We start from the raw sequence: 20929 nt of genomic DNA on the forward strand, positions 1-20929 counted from the left end.
ATCTTGCGCACCTCATCGCACTGTATTGTGCACAAAACTTGCATTTTTCATGCATTTTGTCGCGATATCTTGCGCACCTCATCGCACTGTTTTGTGCACATTACTAGCATTTTGCATGCATTTTGTCGCGATATCTTGCGCGCCTCATCGCACTGTTTTGTGCACAAAACTTGCATTTTGCATGCATTTTGTCGCGATATCTTGCGCCCCTCATCGCACTGTTTTGTGCACATTACTTGCATTTTGCATGCATTTTGTCGTGATATCTTGCGCACCTCATCGCACTATTTTGTGCACATTACTTGCATTTTGCATGCATTTTGTCGCGATATCTTGCGCACCTCATCGCACGGTTTGGTGCACAAAACTTGCATTTTGCATGCATTTTGTCGCGATATCTTGCGCACCTCATCGCACTGTTTCGTGCACATTACTTGCATTTTGCATGCATTTTGTCGCGATATCTTGCGCACCTCATCGCACTGTTTTGTGCACATTACTTGCATTTTGCATGCATTTTGTCGCGATATCTTGCGCACCTCATCGCACTATTTTCTGCACAAAACTTGCATTTTGCATGCATTTTGTCGCGATATCTTGCGCACCTCATCGCACTGTTTTGTGCACAAAACTTGCATTTTTCATGCATTTTGTCGCGATATCTTGCGCACCTCATCGCACTGTTTTGTGCACATTACTTGCATTTTGTATGCATTTTGTCGCGATATCTTGCGCACCTCATCGCAATGTTTTTTGCACATTATTTGCATTTTGCATGCATTTTGTCGCGATATCTTGCGCACCTCATCGCACTGTTTTGTGCACATTACTTGCATTTTGCATGCATTTTGTCGCGATATCTTGCGCGCCTCATCGCACTGTTTTGTGCACGAAACTTGCATTTTGCATGAATTTTGTCGCGATATCTTGCGCCCCTCATCGCACTGTTTTGTGCACATTACTTGCATTTTGCATTCTTTTTGTCGCGATATCTTGCGCACCTCATCGCACTGTTTTGTGCACATTACTTGCATTTTGCACGCATTTTGTCGCGATATCTTGTGCACCTCATCGCACTGTTTTGTGCACAAAACTTGCATTTTGCATGCATTTTGTCGCGATATCTTGGGCACCTCATCGCACTGTTTTGTGCACATTACTTGCATTTTGCATGCATTTTGTCGCGATATCTTGCGCACCTCATCGCACTGTTTTGTGCACAAAACTTGCATTTTGAATGCATTTTGTCGCGATATCTTGCGCACCTCATCGCACTGTTTTGTGCACATTACTTGCATTTTGCATGCATTTTGTCGCGATATCTTGCGCGCCTCATCGCACTGTTTTGTGCACATTACTTGCATTTTGCATGCATTTTGTCGCGATATCTTGCGCACCTCATCGCACTGTTTTCTGCACAAAACTTGCATTTTGCATGCATTTTGTCGCGATATCTTGCGCACCTCATCGCACTGTTTTGTGCACAAAACTTGCATTTTTCATGCATTTTGTCGCGATATCTTGCGCACCGCATCGCACTGTTTTGTGCACATTACTAGCATTTTGCATGCATTTTGTCGCGATATCTTGCGCGCCTCATCGCACTGTTTTGTGCACAAAACTTGCATTTTGCATGCATTTTGTCGCGATATCTTGCGCCCCTCATCGCACTGTTTTGTGCACATTACTTGCATTTTGCATGCATTTTGTCGCGATATCTTGCGCACCTCATCGCACTGTTTTGTGCACAAAACTTGCATTTTGCATGCATTTTGTCGCGATATCTTGCGCCCCTCATCGCACTGTTTTGTGCACATTACTTGCATTTTGCATGCATTTTGCCGCGATATCTTGCGCACCTCATCGCACTGTTTTGTGCACATTACTTGCATTTTGCATGCATTTTGTCGCGATATCTTGTGCACCTCATCGCACGGTTTGGTGCACAAAACTTGCATTTTGCGTGCATTTTGTCGCGATATCTTGCGCACCTCATCGCACTGTTTTGTGCACAAAACTTGCATTGTGCATGCATTTTGTCGCGATATCTTGCGCACCTCATCGCACTGTTTTGTGCACATTACTTGCATTTTGCATGCATTTTGTCGCAATGCATTTTGTCGCGATATCTTGCGCACCTCATCGCACTGTTTTGTGCACAAAACTTGCATTTTTCATGCATTTTGTCGCGATATCTTGCGCACCTCATCGCACTGTTTTGTGCACATTACTTGCATTTTGTATGCAGTTTGTCGCGATATCTTGCGCACCTCATCGCACTGTTTTGTGCACATTACTTGCATTTTGCATGCATTTTGTGGCGATATCTTGCGCACCTCATCGCAATGTTTTTTGCACATTATTTGCATTTTGCATGCATTTTGTCGCGATATCTTGCGCACCTCATCGCACTGTTTTGTGCACATTACTGGCATTTTGCATGCATTTTGTCGCGATATCTTGCGCGCCTCATCGCACTGTTTTGTGCACGAAACTTGCATTTTGCATGCATTTTGTCGCGATATCTTGCGCCCCTCATCGCACTGTTTTGTGCACATTACTTGCATTTTGCATGCTTTTTGTCGCGATATCTTGCGCACCTCATCGCACTGTTTTGTGCACATTACTTGCATTTTGCATGCATTTTGTCGCGATATCTTGCGCACCTCATCGCACTGTTTTGTGCACAAAACTTGCATTTTGCATGCATTTTGTCGCGATATCTTGGGCACCTCATCGCACTGTTTTGTGCACATTACTTGCATTTTGCATGCATTTTGTCGCGATATCTTGCGCACCTCATCGCACTGTTTTGTGCACAAAACTTGCATTTTGCATGCATTTTGTCGCGATATCTTGCGCACCTCATCGCACTGTTTTGTGCACATTACTTGCATTTTGCATGCATTTTGTCGTGATATCTTGCGCACCTCATCGCACGGTTTGGTGCACAAAACTTGCATTTTGCATGCATTTTGTCGCGATATCTTGCGCACCTCATCGCACTGTTTCGTGCACATTACTTGCATTTTGCATGCATTTTGTCGCGATATCTTGCGCACCTCATCGCACTGTTTTGTGCACAAAACTTGCATTTTGCATGCATTTTGCCGCGATATCTTGCGCACCTCATCGCACTGTTTTGTGCACATTACTTGCATTTTGCATGCATTTTGTCGCGATATCTTGCGCACCTCATCGCACTGTTTTGTGCACATTACTTGCATTTTGCATGCATTTTGTCGCGATATCTTGCGCACCTCATCGCACTGTTTTCTGCACAAAACTTGTATTTTGCATGCATTTTGTCGCGATATCTTGCGCACCTCATCGCACTGTTTTGTGCACAAAACTTGCATTTTTCATGCATTTTGTCGCGTTATCTTGCACACCTCATCGCACTGTTTTGTGCACATTACTTGCATTTTGTATGCATTTTCTCGCGATATCTTGCGCACCTCATCGCACTGTTTTGTGCACATTACTTGCATTTTGCATGCATTTTGTCGCGATATCTTGCGCACCTCATCGCACTGTTTTGTGCACAAAACTTGGATTGTGCATGCATTTTGTCGCGATATCTTGCGCACCTCATCGCACTGTTTTGTGCACATTAGTTGCATTTTGCATGCATTTTGTCGCGATATCTTGCGCACCTCATCGCACTGTTTTCTGCACAAAACTTGCATTTTGCATGCATTTTGTCGCGATATCTTGCGCACCTCATCGCACTGTTTTGTGCACAAAACTTGCATTTTTCATGCATTTTGTCGCGATATCTTGCGCACCTCATCGCACTGGTTTGTGCACATTACTTGCATTTTGTATGCATTTTGTCGCGATATCTTGCGCACCTCATCGCACTGTTTTGTGCACATTACTTGCATTTTGCATGCATTTTGTCGTGATATCTTGCGCACCTCATCGGAATGTTTTTTGCACATTATTTGAATTTTGCATGCATTTTGTCGCGATATCTTGCGCACCTCATCGCACTGTTTTGTGCACATTACTTGCATTTTGCATGCATTTTGTCGCGATATCTTGCGCGCCTCATCGCACTGTTTTGTGCACGAAACTTGCATTTTGCATGAATTTTGTCGCGATATCTTGCGCCCCTCATCGCACTGTTTTGTGCACATTACTTGCATTTTGCATGCTTTTTGTCGCGATATCTTGCGCACCTCATCGCACTGTTTTGTGCACATTACTTGCATTTTGCATGCATTTTGTCGCGATATCTTGCGCACGTCATCGCACTGTTTTGTGCACAAAACTTGCATTTTGCATGCATTTTGTCGCCATATCTTGGGCACCTCATCGCACTGTTTTGTGCACATTACTTGCATTTTGCATGCATTTTGTCACGATATCTTGCGCACCTCATCGCACTGTTTTTTGTGCACAAAACTTGCATTTTGCATGCATTTTGTCGCGATATCTTGCGCACCTCATCGCACTGTTTTGTGCACATTACTTGCATTTTGCATGCATTTTGTCGCGATATCTTGCGCACCTCATCGCACTGTTTTGTGCACATTACTTGCATTTTGCATGCATTTTGTCGCGATATCTTGCGCACCTCATCGCACTGTTTTGTGCACAAAACTTGCATTTTGCATGCATTTTGTCGCGATATCTTGGGCACCTCATCGCACTGTTTTGTGCACATTACTTGCATTTTGCATGCATTTTGTCGCGATATCTTGCGCACCTCATCGCACTGTTTTGTGCACAAAACTTGCATTTTGCATGCATTTTGTCGCGATATCTTGCGCACCTCATCGCACTGTTTTGTGCACATTACTTGCATTTTGCATGCATTTTGTCGCGATATCTTGCGCGCCTCATCGCACTGTTTTGTGCACATTACTTGCATTTTGCATGCATTTTGTCGTGATATCTTGCGCACCTCATCGCACGGTTTGGTGCACAAAACTTGCATTTTGCATGCATTTTGTCGCGATATCTTGCGCACCTCATCGCACTGTTTCGTGCACATTACTTGCATTTTGCATGCATTTTGTCGCGATATCTTGCGCACCTCATCGCACTGTTTTGTGCACAAAACTTGCATTTTGCATGCATTTTGCCGCGATATCTTGCGCACCTCATCGCACTGTTTTGTGCACATTACTTGCATTTTGCATGCATTTTGTCGCGATATCTTGCGCACCTCATCGCACTGTTTTGTGCACATTACTTGCATTTTGCATGCATTTTGTCGCGATATCTTGCGCACCTCATCGCACTGTTTTCTGCACAAAACTTGTATTTTGCATGCATTTTGTCGCGATATCTTGCGCACCTCATCGCACTGTTTTGTGCACAAAACTTGCATTTTTCATGCATTTTGTCGCGATATCTTGCGCACCTCATCGCACTGTTTTGTGCACATTACTTGCATTTTGTATGCATTTTCTCGCGATATCTTGCGCACCTCATCGCACTGTTTTGTGCACATTACTTGCATTTTGCATGCATTTTGTCGCGATATCTTGCGCACCTCATCGCACTGTTTTGTGCACAAAACTTGCATTGTGCATGCATTTTGTCGCGATATCTTGCGCACCTCATCGCACTGTTTTGTGCACATTAGTTGCATTTTGCATGCATTTTGTCGCGATATCTTGCGCACCTCATCGCACTGTTTTCTGCACAAAACTTGCATTTTGCATGCATTTTGTCGCGATATCTTGCGCACCTCATCGCACTGTTTTGTGCACATTACTTGCATTTTGCATGCATTTTGTCGCGATATCTTGCGCGCCTCATCGCACTGTTTTGTGCACATTACTTGCATTTTGCATGCATTTTGTCGTGATATCTTGCGCACCTCATCGCACGGTTTGGTGCACAAAACTTGCATTTTGCATGCATTTTGTCGCGATATCTTGCGCACCTCATCGCACTGTTTCGTGCACATTACTTGCATTTTGCATGCATTTTGTCGCGATATCTTGCGCACCTCATCGCACTGTTTTGTGCACAAAACTTGCATTTTGCATGCATTTTGCCGCGATATCTTGCGCACCTCATCGCACTGTTTTGTGCACATTACTTGCATTTTGCATGCATTTTGTCGCGATATCTTGCGCACCTCATCGCACTGTTTTGTGCACATTACTTGCATTTTGCATGCATTTTGTCGCGATATCTTGCGCACCTCATCGCACTGTTTTCTGCACAAAACTTGTATTTTGCATGCATTTTGTCGCGATATCTTGCGCACCTCATCGCACTGTTTTGTGCACAAAACTTGCATTTTTCATGCATTTTGTCGCGATATCTTGCACACCTCATCGCACTGTTTTGTGCACATTACTTGCATTTTGTATGCATTTTCTCGCGATATCTTGCGCACCTCATCGCACTGTTTTGTGCACATTACTTGCATTTTGCATGCATTTTGTCGCGATATCTTGCGCACCTCATCGCACTGTTTTGTGCACAAAACTTGGATTGTGCATGCATTTTGTCGCGATATCTTGCGCACCTCATCGCACTGTTTTGTGCACATTAGTTGCATTTTGCATGCATTTTGTCGCGATATCTTGCGCACCTCATCGCACTGTTTTCTGCACAAAACTTGCATTTTGCATGCATTTTGTCGCGATATCTTGCGCACCTCATCGCACTGTTTTGTGCACAAAACTTGCATTTTTCATGCATTTTGTCGCGATATCTTGCGCACCTCATCGCACTAGTTTGTGCACATTACTTGCATTTTGTATGCATTTTGTCGCGATATCTTGCGCACCTCATCGCACTGTTTTGTGCACATTACTTGCATTTTGCATGCATTTTGTCGTGATATCTTGCGCACCTCATCGGAATGTTTTTTGCACATTATTTGAATTTTGCATGCATTTTGTCGCGATATCTTGCGCACCTCATCGCACTGTTTTGTGCACATTACTTGCATTTTGCATGCATTTTGTCGCGATTTCTTGCGCGCCTCATCGCACTGTTTTGTGCACGAAACTTGCATTTTGCATGAATTTTGTCGCGATATCTTGCGCCCCTCATCGCACTGTTTTGTGCACATTACTTGCATTTTGCATGCTTTTTGTCGCGATATCTTGCGCACCTCATCGCACTGTTTTGTGCACATTACTTGCATTTTGCATGCATTTTGTCGCGATATCTTGCGCACGTCATCGCACTGTTTTGTGCACAAAACTTGCATTTTGCATGCATTTTGTCGCCATATCTTGGGCACCTCATCGCACTGTTTTGTGCACATTACTTGCATTTTGCATGCATTTTGTCACGATATCTTGCGCACCTCATCGCACTGTTTTTTGTGCACAAAACTTGCATTTTGCATGCATTTTGTCGCGATATCTTGCGCACCTCATCGCACTGTTTTGTGCACATTACTTGCATTTTGCATGCATTTTGTCGCGATATCTTGCGCGCCTCATCGCACTGTTTTGTGCACATTACTTGCATTTTGCATGCATTTTGTCGCGATATCTTGCGTACCTCATCGCACTGTTTTCTGCACAAAACTTGCATTTTGCATGCATTTTGTCGCGATATCTTGCGCACCTCATCGCACTGTTTTGTGCACAAAACTTGCATTTTTCATGCATTTTGTCGCGATATCTTGCGCACCGCATCGCACTGTTTTGTGCACATTACTAGCATTTTGCATGCATTTTGTCGCGATATCTTGCGCGCCTCATCGCACTGTTTTGTGCACAAAACTTGCATTTTGCATGCATTTTGTCGCGATATCTTGCGCCCCTCATCGCACTGTTTTGTGCACATTACTTGCATTTGCTTGCATTTTCTCGCGATATCTTGCGCACCTCATCGGGCTGTTTTGTGCACATTACTTGCATTTTGCATGCATTTTGTCGCGATATCTTGCGCACCTCATCGCACGGTTTGGTGCACAAAACTTGCATTTTGCATGCATTTTGTCGCGATATCTTGCGCACCTCATCGCACTGTTTCGTGCACATTACTTGCATTTTGCATGCATTTTGTCGCGATATCTTGCGCACCTCATCGCACTGTTTTGTGCACAAAACTTGCATTTTGCATGCATTTTGTCGCGATATCTTGCGCACCTCATCGCACTGTTTTGTGCACATTACTTGCATTTTGCATGCATTTTGTCGCGATATCTTGCGCACCTCATCGCACTGTTTTCTGCACAAAACTTGCATTTTGCATGCATTTTGTCGCGATATCTTGCGCACCTCATCGCACTGTTTTGTGCACAAAACTTGCATTTTTCATGCATTTTGTCGCGATATCTTGCGCACCTCATCGAACTGTTTTGTGCACATTACTTGCATTTTGTATGCATTTTGTCGCGATATCTTGCGCACCTCATCGCACTGTTTTGTGCACATTACTTGCATTTTGCATGCATTTTGTGGCGATATCTTGCGCACCTCATCGCAATGTTTTTTGCACATTATTTGCATTTTGCATGCATTTTGTCGCGATATCTTGCGCACCTCATCGCACTGTTTTGTGCACATTACTGGCATTTTGCATGCATTTTGTCGCGATATCTTGCGCGCCTCATCGCACTGTTTTGTGCACGAAACTTGCATTTTGCATGCATTTTGTCGCGATATCTTGCGCCCCTCATCGCACTGTTTTGTGCACATTACTTGCATTTTGCATGCTTTTTGTCGCGATATCTTGCGCACCTCATCGCACTGTTTTGTGCACATTACTTGCATTTTGCATGCATTTTGTCGCGATATCTTGCGCACCTCATCGCACTGTTTTGTGCACAAAACTTGCATTTTGCATGCATTTTGTCGCGATATCTTGGGCACCTCATCGCACTGTTTTGTGCACATTACTTGCATTTTGCATGCATTTTGTCGCGATATCTTGCGCACCTCATCGCACTGTTTTGTGCACAAAACTTGCATTTTGCATGCATTTTGTCGCGATATCTTGCGCACCTCATCGCACTGTTTTGTGCACATTACTTGCATTTTGCATGCATTTTGTCGCGATATCTTGCGCGCCTCATCGCACTGTTTTGTGCACATTACTTGCATTTTGCATGCATTTTGTCGTGATATCTTGCGCACCTCATCGCACGGTTTGGTGCACAAAACTTGCATTTTGCATGCATTTTGTCGCGATATCTTGCGCACCTCATCGCACTGTTTCGTGCACATTACTTGCATTTTGCATGCATTTTGTCGCGATATCTTGCGCACCTCATCGCACTGTTTTGTGCACAAAACTTGCATTTTGCATGCATTTTGCCGCGATATCTTGCGCACCTCATCGCACTGTTTTGTGCACATTACTTGCATTTTGCATGCATTTTGTCGCGATATCTTGCGCACCTCATCGCACTGTTTTGTGCACATTACTTGCATTTTGCATGCATTTTGTCGCGATATCTTGCGCACCTCATCGCACTGTTTTCTGCACAAAACTTGTATTTTGCATGCATTTTGTCGCGATATCTTGCGCACCTCATCGCACTGTTTTGTGCACAAAACTTGCATTTTTCATGCATTTTGTCGCGATATCTTGCGCACCTCATCGCACTGTTTTGTGCACATTACTTGCATTTTGTATGCATTTTCTCGCGATATCTTGCGCACCTCATCGCACTGTTTTGTGCACATTACTTGCATTTTGCATGCATTTTGTCGCGATATCTTGCGCACCTCATCGCACTGTTTTGTGCACAAAACTTGCATTGTGCATGCATTTTGTCGCGATATCTTGCGCACCTCATCGCACTGTTTTGTGCACATTAGTTGCATTTTGCATGCATTTTGTCGCGATATCTTGCGCACCTCATCGCACTGTTTTCTGCACAAAACTTGCATTTTGCATGCATTTTGTCGCGATATCTTGCGCACCTCATCGCACTGTTTTGTGCACAAAACTTGCATTTTTCATGCATTTTGTCGCGATATCTTGCGCACCTCATCGCACTGGTTTGTGCACATTACTTGCATTTTGTATGCATTTTGTCGCGATATCTTGCGCACCTCATCGCACTGTTTTGTGCACATTACTTGCATTTTGCATGCATTTTGTCGTGATATCTTGCGCACCTCATCGGAATGTTTTTTGCACATTATTTGAATTTTGCATGCATTTTGTCGCGATATCTTGCGCACCTCATCGCACTGTTTTGTGCACATTACTTGCATTTTGCATGCATTTTGTCGCGATATCTTGCGCGCCTCATCGCACTGTTTTGTGCACGAAACTTGCATTTTGCATGAATTTTGTCGCGATATCTTGCGCCCCTCATCGCACTGTTTTGTGCACATTACTTGCATTTTGCATGCTTTTTGTCGCGATATCTTGCGCACCTCATCGCACTGTTTTGTGCACATTACTTGTATTTTGCATGCATTTTGTCGCGATATCTTGCGCACGTCATCGCACTGTTTTGTGCACAAAACTTGCATTTTGCATGCATTTTGTCGCGATATCTTGGGCACCTCATCGCACTGTTTTGTGCACATTACTTGCATTTTGCATGCATTTTGTCACGATATCTTGCGCACCTCATCGCACTGTTTTTTGTGCACAAAACTTGCATTTTGCATGCATTTTGTCGCGATATCTTGCGCACCTCATCGCACTGTTTTGTGCACATTACTTGCATTTTGCATGCATTTTGTCGCGATATCTTGCGCGCCTCATCGCACTGTTTTGTGCACATTACTTGCATTTTGCATGCATTTTGTCGCGATATCTTGCGTACCTCATCGCACTGTTTTCTGCACAAAACTTGCATTTTTCATGCATTTTGTCGCGATATCTTGCGCACCGCATCGCACTGTTTTGTGCACATTACTAGCATTTTGCATGCATTTTGTCGCGATATCTTGCGCGCCTCATCGCACTGTTTTGTGCACAAAACTTGCATTTTGCATGCATTTTGTCGCGATATCTTGCGCCCCTCATCGCACTGTTTTGTGCACATTACTTGCATTTGCTTGCATTTTCTCGCGATATCTTGCGCACCTCATCGGGCTGTTTTGTGCACATTACTTGCATTTTGCATGCATTTTGTCGCGATATCTTGCGCACCTCATCGCACGGTTTGGTGCACAAAACTTGCATTTTGCATGCATTTTGTCGCGATATCTTGCGCACCTCATCGCACTGTTTCGTGCACATTACTTGCATTTTGCATGCATTTTGTCGCGATATCTTGCGCACCTCATCGCACTGTTTTGTGCACAAAACTTGCATTTTGCATGCATTTTGTCGCGATATCTTGCGCACCTCATCGCACTGTTTTGTGCACATTACTTGCATTTTGCATGCATTTTGTCGCGATATCTTGCGCACCTCATCGCACTGTTTTCTGCACAAAACTTGCATTTTGCATGCATTTTGTCGCGATATCTTGCGCACCTCATCGCACTGTTTTGTGCACAAAACTTGCATTTTTCATGCATTTTGTCGCGATATCTTGCGCACCTCATCGCACTGTTTTGTGCCCATTACTTGCATTCTGTATGCATTTTGTCGCGATATCTTGCGCACCTCATCGCACTGTTTTGTGCACATTACTTGCATTTTACATGCATTTTGTCGCGATATCTTGCGCACCTCATCGCAATGTTTTTTGCACATTATTTGCATTTTGCATGCATTTTGTCGCGATATCTTGCGCACCTCCTCGCACTGTTTTGTGCACATTACTGGCATTTTGCATGCATTTTGTCGCGATATCTTGCGCGCCTCATCGCACTGTTTTGTGCACGAAACTTGCATTTTGCATGCATTTTGTCGCGATATCTTGCGCCCCTCATCGCACTGTTTTGTGCACATTACTTGCATTTTGCATGCTTTTTGTCGCGATATCTTGCGCACCTCATCGCACTGTTTTGTGCACATTACTTGCATTTTGCATGCATTTTGTCGCGATATCTTGCGCACCTCATCGCACTGTTTTGTGCACAAAACTTGCATATTGCATGCATTTTGTCGCGATATCTTGTGCACCTCATCGCACTGTTTTGTGCACATTACTTGCATTTTGCATGCATTATGTCGCGATATCTTGCGCACCTCATCGCACTGTTTTGTGCACATTACTTGCATTTTGCATGCCTTTTGTCGCGATATCTTGCGCACCTCATCGCACTATTTTGTGCACAAAACTTGCATTTTGCATGCATTTTGTCGCGATATCTTGCGCACCTCATCGCACTGTTTTGTGCACATTAGTTGCATTTTGCATGCATTTTGTCGCGATATCTTGCGCACCTCATCGCACTGTTTTGTGCACATTACTTGCATTTTGCATGCATTTTGTCGCGATATCTTGCGCACCTCATCGCACTATTTTGTGCACAAAACTTGCATTTTGCATGCATTTTGTCGCGATATCTTGCGCACCTCATCGCACTGTTTTGTGCACATTAGTTGCATTTTGCATGCATTTTGTCGCGATATCTTGCGCACCTCATCGCACTGTTTTGTGCACATTACTTGCATTTTGCATGCATTTTGTCGCGATATCTTGCGCACCTCATCGCACTGTTTTGTGCACATTACTTGCATTTTGTATGCATTTTGTCGCGATATCTTGCGCACCTCATCGCACAGTTTTGTGCACATTACTTGCATTTTGCATGCATTTTGTCGCGATATCTTGCGCACCTCATCGCAATGTTTTTTGCACATTAGTTGCATTTTGCATGCATTTTGTCGCGATATCTTGCGCGCCTCATCGCACTGTTTTGTGCACATTACTTGCATTTTGCATGCATTTTGTCGCGATATCTTGCGCGCCTCATCGCACTGTTTTGTGCACGAAACTTGCATTTTGCATGAATTTTGTCGCGATATCTTGCGCACCTCATCGCACTGTTTTGTGCACATTACTTGCATTTTGCATGCTTTTTGTCGCGATATCTTGCGCACCTCATCGCACTGTTTTGTGTACATTACTTGCATTTTGCATGCATTTTGTCGCGATATCTTGCGCACCTCATCGCACTGTTTTGTGCACATTACTTGCATTTTGCATGCATTTTGTCGCGATATCTTGCGCACCTCATCGCACTGTTTTGTGCACAAAACTTGCATTTTGCATGCATTTTGTCGCGATATCTTGCGCACCTCATCGCACTGTTTTGTGCACATTACTTGCATTTTGCATGCATTTTGTCGCGATATCTTGCGCCCCTCACCGCACTATTTTCTGCACAAAACTTGCATTTTGCATGCATTTTGTCGCGATATCTTGCGCACCTCATCGCACTGTTTTGTGCACAAAACTTGCATTTTTCATGCATTTTGTCGCGATATCTTGCGCACCGCATCGCACTGTTTTGTGCACATTACTAGCATTTTGCATGCATTTTGTCGCGATATCTTGCGCGCCTCATCGCACTGTTTTGTGCACAAAACTTGCATTTTGCATGCATTTTGTCGCGATATGTTGCGCCCCTCATCGCACTGTTTTGTGCACATTACTTGCATTTTGCATGCATTTTGTCGCGATATCTTGCGCACCTCATCGCACTGTTTTGTGCACATTACTTGCATTTTGCATGCATTTTGTCGCGATATCTTGCGCACCTCATCGCACGGTTTGGTGCACAAAACTTGCATTTTGCATGCATTTTGTCGCGATATCTTGCGCACCTCATCGCACTGTTTCGTGCACATTACTTGCATTTTGCATGCATTTTGTCGCGATATCTTGCGCACCTCATCGCACTGTTTTGTGCACAAAACTTGCATTTTGCATGCATTTTGTCGCGATATCTTCCGCACCTCATCGCACTGTTTTGTGCACATTACTTGCATTTTGCATGCATTTTGTCGCGATATCTTGCGCACCTCATCGCACTGTTTTCTGCACAAAACTTGCATTTTGCATGCATTTTGTCGCGATATCTTGCGCACCTCATCGCACTGTTTTGTGCACAAAACTTGCATTTTTCATGCATTTTGTCGCGATATCTTGCGCACCTCATCGCACTGTTTTGTGCACATTACTTGCATTTTGTATGCATTTTGTCGCGATATCTTGCGCACCTCATCGCACTGTTTTGTGCACATTACTTGCATTTTGCATGCATTTTGTCGCGATATCTTGCGCACCTCATCGCACTGTTTTGTGCACATTACTTGCATTTTGCATGCATTTTGTCCCGATATCTTGCGCACCTCATCGCACTGTTTTGTGCACATTACTTGCATTTTGTATGCATTTTGTCGCGATATCTTGCGCACCTCATCGCACAGTTTTGTGCACATTACTTGCATTTTGCATGCATTTTGTCGCGATATCTTGCGCACCTCATCGCAATGTTTTTTGCACATTAGTTGCATTTTGCATGCATTTTGTCGCGATATCTTGCGCGCCTCATCGCACTGTTTTGTGCACATTACTTGCATTTTGCATGCATTTTGTCGCGATATCTTGCGCGCCTCATCGCACTGTTTTGTGCACGAAACTTGCATTTTGCATGAATTTTGTCGCGATATCTTGCGCACCTCATCGCACTGTTTTGTGCACATTACTTGCATTTTGCATGCTTTTTGTCGCGATATCTTGCGCACCTCATCGCACTGTTTTGTGCACATTACTTGCATTTTGCATGCATTTTGTCGCGATATCTTGCGCACCTCATCGCACTGTTTTGTGCACATTACTTGCATTTTGCATGCATTTTGTCGCGATATCTTGCGCACCTCATCGCACTGTTTTGTGCACAAAACTTGCATTTTGCATGCATTTTGTCGCGATATCTTGCGCACCTCATCGCACTGTTTTGTGCACATTACTTGCATTTTGCATGCATTTTGTCGCGATATCTTGCGCCCCTCACCGCACTGTTTTCTGCACAAAACTTGCATTTTGCATGCATTTTGTCGCGATATCTTGCGCACCTCATCGCACTGTTTTGTGCACAAAACTTGCATTTTTCATGCATTTTGTCGCGATATCTTGCGCACCGCATCGCACTGTTTTGTGCACATTACTAGCATTTTGCATGCATTTTGTCGCGATATCTTGCGCGCCTCATCGCACTGTTTTGTGCACAAAACTTGCATTTTGCATGCATTTTGTCGCGATATGTTGCGCCCCTCATCGCACTGTTTTGTGCACATTACTTGCATTTTGCATGCATTTTGTCGCGATATCTTGCGCACCTCATCGCACTGTTTTGTGCACATTACTTGCATTTTGCATGCATTTTGTCGCGATATCTTGCGCACCTCATCGCACGGTTTGGTGCACAAAACTTGCATTTTGCATGCATTTTGTCGCGATATCTTGCGCACCTCATCGCACTGTTTCGTGCACATTACTTGCATTTTGCATGCATTTTGTCGCGATATCTTGCGCACCTCATCGCACTGTTTTGTGCACAAAACTTGCATTTTGCATGCATTTTGTCGCGATATCTTCCGCACCTCATCGCACTGTTTTGTGCACATTACTTGCATTTTGCATGCATTTTGTCGCGATATCTTGCGCACCTCATCGCACTGTTTTCTGCACAAAACTTGCATTTTGCATGCATTTTGTCGCGATATCTTGCGCACCTCATCGCACTGTTTTGTGCACAAAACTTGCATTTTTCATGCATTTTGTCGCGATATCTTGCGCACCTCATCGCACTGTTTTGTGCACATTACTTGCATTTTGTATGCATTTTGTCGCGATATCTTGCGCACCTCATCGCACTGTTTTGTGCACATTACTTGCATTTTACATGCATTTTGTCGCGATATCTTGCGCACCTCATCGCACTGTTTTGTGCACATTACTTGCATTTTGCATGCATTTTGTCCCGATATCTTGCGCGCCTCATCGCACTGTTTTGTGCACGAAACTTGCATTTTGCATGAATTTTGTCGCGATATCTTGCGCCCCTCGTCGCACTGTTTTGTGCACATTACTTGCATTTTGCATGCTTTTTGTCGCGATATCTTGCGCACCTCATCGCACTGTTTTGTGCACATTACTTGCATTTTGCATGCATTTTGTCGCGATATCTGGCGCACCTCATCGCACTGTTTTGTGCACAAAACTTGCATTTTGCATGCATTTTGTCGCGATATCTTGGGCACCTCATCGCATTGTTTTGTGCACATTACTTGCATTTTGCATGCATTTTGTCGCGATATCTTGCGCACCTCATCGCACTGTTTTGTGCACAAAACTTGCATTTTGCATGCATTTTGTCGCGATATCTTGCGCACCTCATCGCACTGTTTTGTGCACATTACTTGCATTTTGCATGCATTTTGTCGCGATATCTTGCGCGCCTCATTGCACTGTTTTGTGCACATTACTTGCATTTTGCATGCATTTTGTCGCGATATCTTGCGCACCTCATCGCACTGTTTTCTGCACAAAACTTGCATTTTGCATGCATTTTGTCGCGATATCTTGCGCACCTCATCGCACTGTTTTGTGCACAAAACTTGCATTTTTCATGCATTTTGTCGCGATATCTTGCGCACCGCATCGCTCTGTTTTGTGCACATTACTAGCATTTTGCATGCATTTTGTCGCGATATCTTGCGCGCCTCATCGCACTGTTTTGTGCAAAAAACTTGCATTTTGCATGCATTTTGTCGCGATATCTTGCGCCCCTCATCGCACTGTTTTGTGCACATTACTTGCATTTTGCATGCATTTTGTCGCGATATCTTGCGCACCTCATCGCACTGTTTTGTGCACATTACTTGCATTTTGCATGCATTTTGTCGCGATATCTTGCGCACCTCATCGCACGGTTTGGTGCACAAAACTTGCATTTTGCATGCATTTTGTCGCGATATCTTGCGCACCTCATCACACTGTTTCGTGCACATTACTTGCATTTTGCATGCATTTTGTCGCGATATCTTGCGCACCTCATCGCACTGTTTTGTGCACAAAACTTGCATTTTGCATGCATTTTGTCGCGATATCTTGCGCACCTCATCGCACTGTTTTGTGCACATTACTTGCATTTTGCATGCATTTTGTCGCGATATCTTGCGCACCTCATCGCACTGTTTTCTGCACAAAACTTGCATTTTGCATGCATTTTGTCGCGATATCTTGCGCACCTCATCGCACTGTTTTGTGCACAAAACTTGCATTTTTCATTCATTTTGTCGCGATATCTTGCGCACCTCATCGCACTGTTTTGTGCACATTACTTGCATTTTGTATGCATTTTGTCGCGATATCTTGCGCACCTCATCGCACTGTTTTGTGCACATTACTTGCATTTTGCATGCATTTTGTCGCGATATCTTGCGCACCTCATCGCACTGTTTTGTGCACATTACTTGCATTTTGCATGCATTTTGTCGCGATGTCTTGCGCGCCTCATCGCACTGTTTTGTGCACGAAACTTGCATTTTGCATGAATTTTGTCGCGATATCTTGCGCCCCTCGTCGCACTGTTTTGTGCACATTACTTGCATTTTGCATGCTTTTTGTCGCGATATCTTGCGCACCTCATCGCACTGTTTTGTGCACATTACTTGCATTTTGCATGCATTTTGTCGCGATATCTGGCGCACCTCATCGCACTGTTTTGAGCACAAAACTTGCATTTTGCATGCATTTTGTTGCGATATCTTGTGCACCTCATCGCATTGTTTTGTGCACATTACTTGCATTTTGCATGCATTTTGTCGCGATATCTTGCGCACCTCATCGCACTGTTTTGTGCACAAAACTTGCATTTTGCATGCATTTTGTCGCGATATCTTGCGCACCTCATCGCACTGTTTTGTGCACATTACTTGCATTTTGCATGCATTTTGTCGCGATATCTTGCGCGCCTCATCGCACTGTTTTGTGCACATTACTTGCATTTTGCATGCATTTTGTCGCGATATCTTGCGCACCTCATCGCACTGTTTTCTGCACAAAACTTGCATTTTGCATGCATTTTGTCGTGATATCTTGCGCACCTCATCGCACTGTTTTGTGCACAAAACTTGCATTTTTCATGCATTTTGTCGCGATATCTTGCGCACCGTATCGCTCTGTTTTGTGCACATTACTAGCATTTTGCATGCATTTTGTCGCGATATCTTGCGCGCCTCATCGCACTGTTTTGTGGAAAAAACTTGCATTTTGCATGCATTTTGTCGCGATATCTTGCGCCCCTCATCGCACTGTTTTGTGCACATTACTTGCATTTTGCATGCATTTTGTCGCGATATCTTGCGCACCTCATCGCACTGTTTTGTGCACATTACTTGCATTTTGCATGCATTTTGTCGCGATATCTTGCGCACCTCATCGCACGGTTTGGTGCACAAAACTTGCATTTTGCATGCATTTTGTCGCGATATCTTGCGCACCTCATCATACTGTTTCGTGCACATTACTTGCATTTTGCATGCATTTTGTCGCGATATCTTGCGCACCTCATCGCACTGTTTTGTGCACAAAACTTGCATTTTGCATGCATTTTGTCGCGATATCTTGCGCACCTCATCGCACTGTTTTGTGCACATTACTTGCATTTTGCATGCATTTTGTCGCGATATCTTGCGCACCTCATCGCACTGTTTTCTGCACAAAACTTGCATTTTGCATGCATTTTGTCGCGATATCTTGCGCACCTCATCGCACTGTTTTGTGCACAAAACTTGCATTTTTCATGCATTTTGTCGCGATATCTTGCGCACCTCATCGCACTGTTTTGGGCACATTACTTGCATTTTGTATGCATTTTGTCGCGATATCTTGCACACCTCATCGCACTGTTTTGTGCACATTACTTGCATTTTGCATGCATTTTGTCGCGATATCTTGCGCACCTCATCGCACTGTTTTGTGCACATTACTTGCATTTTGCATGCATTTTGTCGCGATGTCTTGCGCGCCTCATCGCACTGTTTTGTGCACGAAACTTGCATTTTGCATGAATTTTGTCGCGATATCTTGCGCCCCTCGTCGCACTGTTTTGTGCACATTACTTGCATTTTGCATGCTTTTTGTCGCGATATGTTGCGCACCTCATCGCACTGTTTTGTGCACATTACTTGCATTTTGCATGCATTTTGTCGCGATATCTGGCGCACCTCATCGCACTGTTTTGAGCACAAAACTTGCATTTTGCATGCATTTTGTTGCGATATCTTGTGCACCTCATCGCATTGTTTTGTGCACATTACTTGCATTTTGCATGCATTTTGTCGCGATATCTTGCGCACCTCATCGCACTGTTTTGTGCACAAAACTTGCATTTTGCATGCATTTTGTCGCGATATCTTGCGCACCTCATCGCACTGTTTTGTGCACATTACTTGCATTTTGCATGCATTTTGTCGCGATATCTTGCGCGCCTCATCGCACTGTTTTGTGCACATTACTTGCATTTTGCATGCATTTTGTCGCGATATCTTGCGCACCTCATCGCACTGTTTTGTGCACATTACTTGCATTTTGCATGCATTTTGTCGCGATATCTTGCGCACCTCATCGCACGGTTTGGTGCACAAAACTTGCATTTTGCATGCATTTTGTCGCGATATCTTGCGCACCTCATCACACTGTTTCGTGCACATTACTTGCATTTTGCATGCATTTTGTCGCGATATCTTGCGCACCTCATCGCACTGTTTTGTGCACAAAACTTGCATTTTGCATGCATTTTGTCGCGATATCTTGCGCACCTCATCGCACTGTTTTGTGCACATTACTTGCATTTTGCATGCATTTTGTCGCGATATCTTGCGCACCTCATCGCACTGTTTTCTGCACAAAACTTGCATTTTGCATGCATTTTGTCGCGATATCTTGCGCACCTCATCGCACTGTTTTGTGCACAAAACTTGCATTTTTCATTCATTTTGTCGCGATATCTTGCGCACCTCATCGCACTGTTTTGTGCACATTACTTGCATTTTGTATGCATTTTGTCGCGATATCTTGCGCACCTCATCGCACTGTTTTGTGCACATTACTTGCATTTTGCATGCATTTTGTCGCGATATCTTGCGCACCTCATCGCACTGTTTTGTGCACATTACTTGCATTTTGCATGCATTTTGTCGCGATGTCTTGCGCGCCTCATCGCACTGTTTTGTGCACGAAACTTGCATTTTGCATGAATTTTGTCGCGATATCTTGCGCCCCTCGTCGCACTGTTTTGTGCACATTACTTGCATTTTGCATGCTTTTTGTCGCGATATCTTGCGCACCTCATCGCACTGTTTTGTGCACATTACTTGCATTTTGCATGCATTTTGTCGCGATATCTGGCGCACCTCATCGCACTGTTTTGAGCACAAAACTTGCATTTTGCATGCATTTTGTTGCGATATCTTGTGCACCTCATCGCATTGTTTTGTGCACATTACTTGCATTTTGCATGCATTTTGTCGCGATATCTTGCGCACCTCATCGCACTGTTTTGTGCACAAAACTTGCATTTTGCATGCATTTTGTCGCGATATCTTGCGCACCTCATCGCACTGTTTTGTGCACATTACTTGCATTTTGCATGCATTTTGTCGCGATATCTTGCGCGCCTCATCGCACTGTTTTGTGCACATTACTTGCATTTTGCATGCATTTTGTCGCGATATCTTGCGCACCTCATCGCACTGTTTTCTGCACAAAACTTGCATTTTGCATGCATTTTGTCGTGATATCTTGCGCACCTCATCGCACTGTTTTGTGCACAAAACTTGCATTTTTCATGCATTTTGTCGCGATATCTTGCGCACCGTATCGCTCTGTTTTGTGCACATTACTAGCATTTTGCATGCATTTTGTCGCGATATCTTGCGCGCCTCATCGCACTGTTTTGTGGAAAAAACTTGCATTTTGCATGCATTTTGTCGCGATATCTTGCGCCCCTCATCGCACTGTTTTGTGCACATTACTTGCATTTTGCATGCATTTTGTCGCGATATCTTGCGCACCTCATCGCACTGTTTTGTGCACATTACTTGCATTTTGCATGCA

This window comes from Camellia sinensis, chromosome 13 (genome assembly GCF_055761805.1).
Source record: "Camellia sinensis isolate YWXY chromosome 13, ASM5576180v1, whole genome shotgun sequence".
Taxonomy (NCBI): domain Eukaryota; kingdom Viridiplantae; phylum Streptophyta; class Magnoliopsida; order Ericales; family Theaceae; genus Camellia; species Camellia sinensis.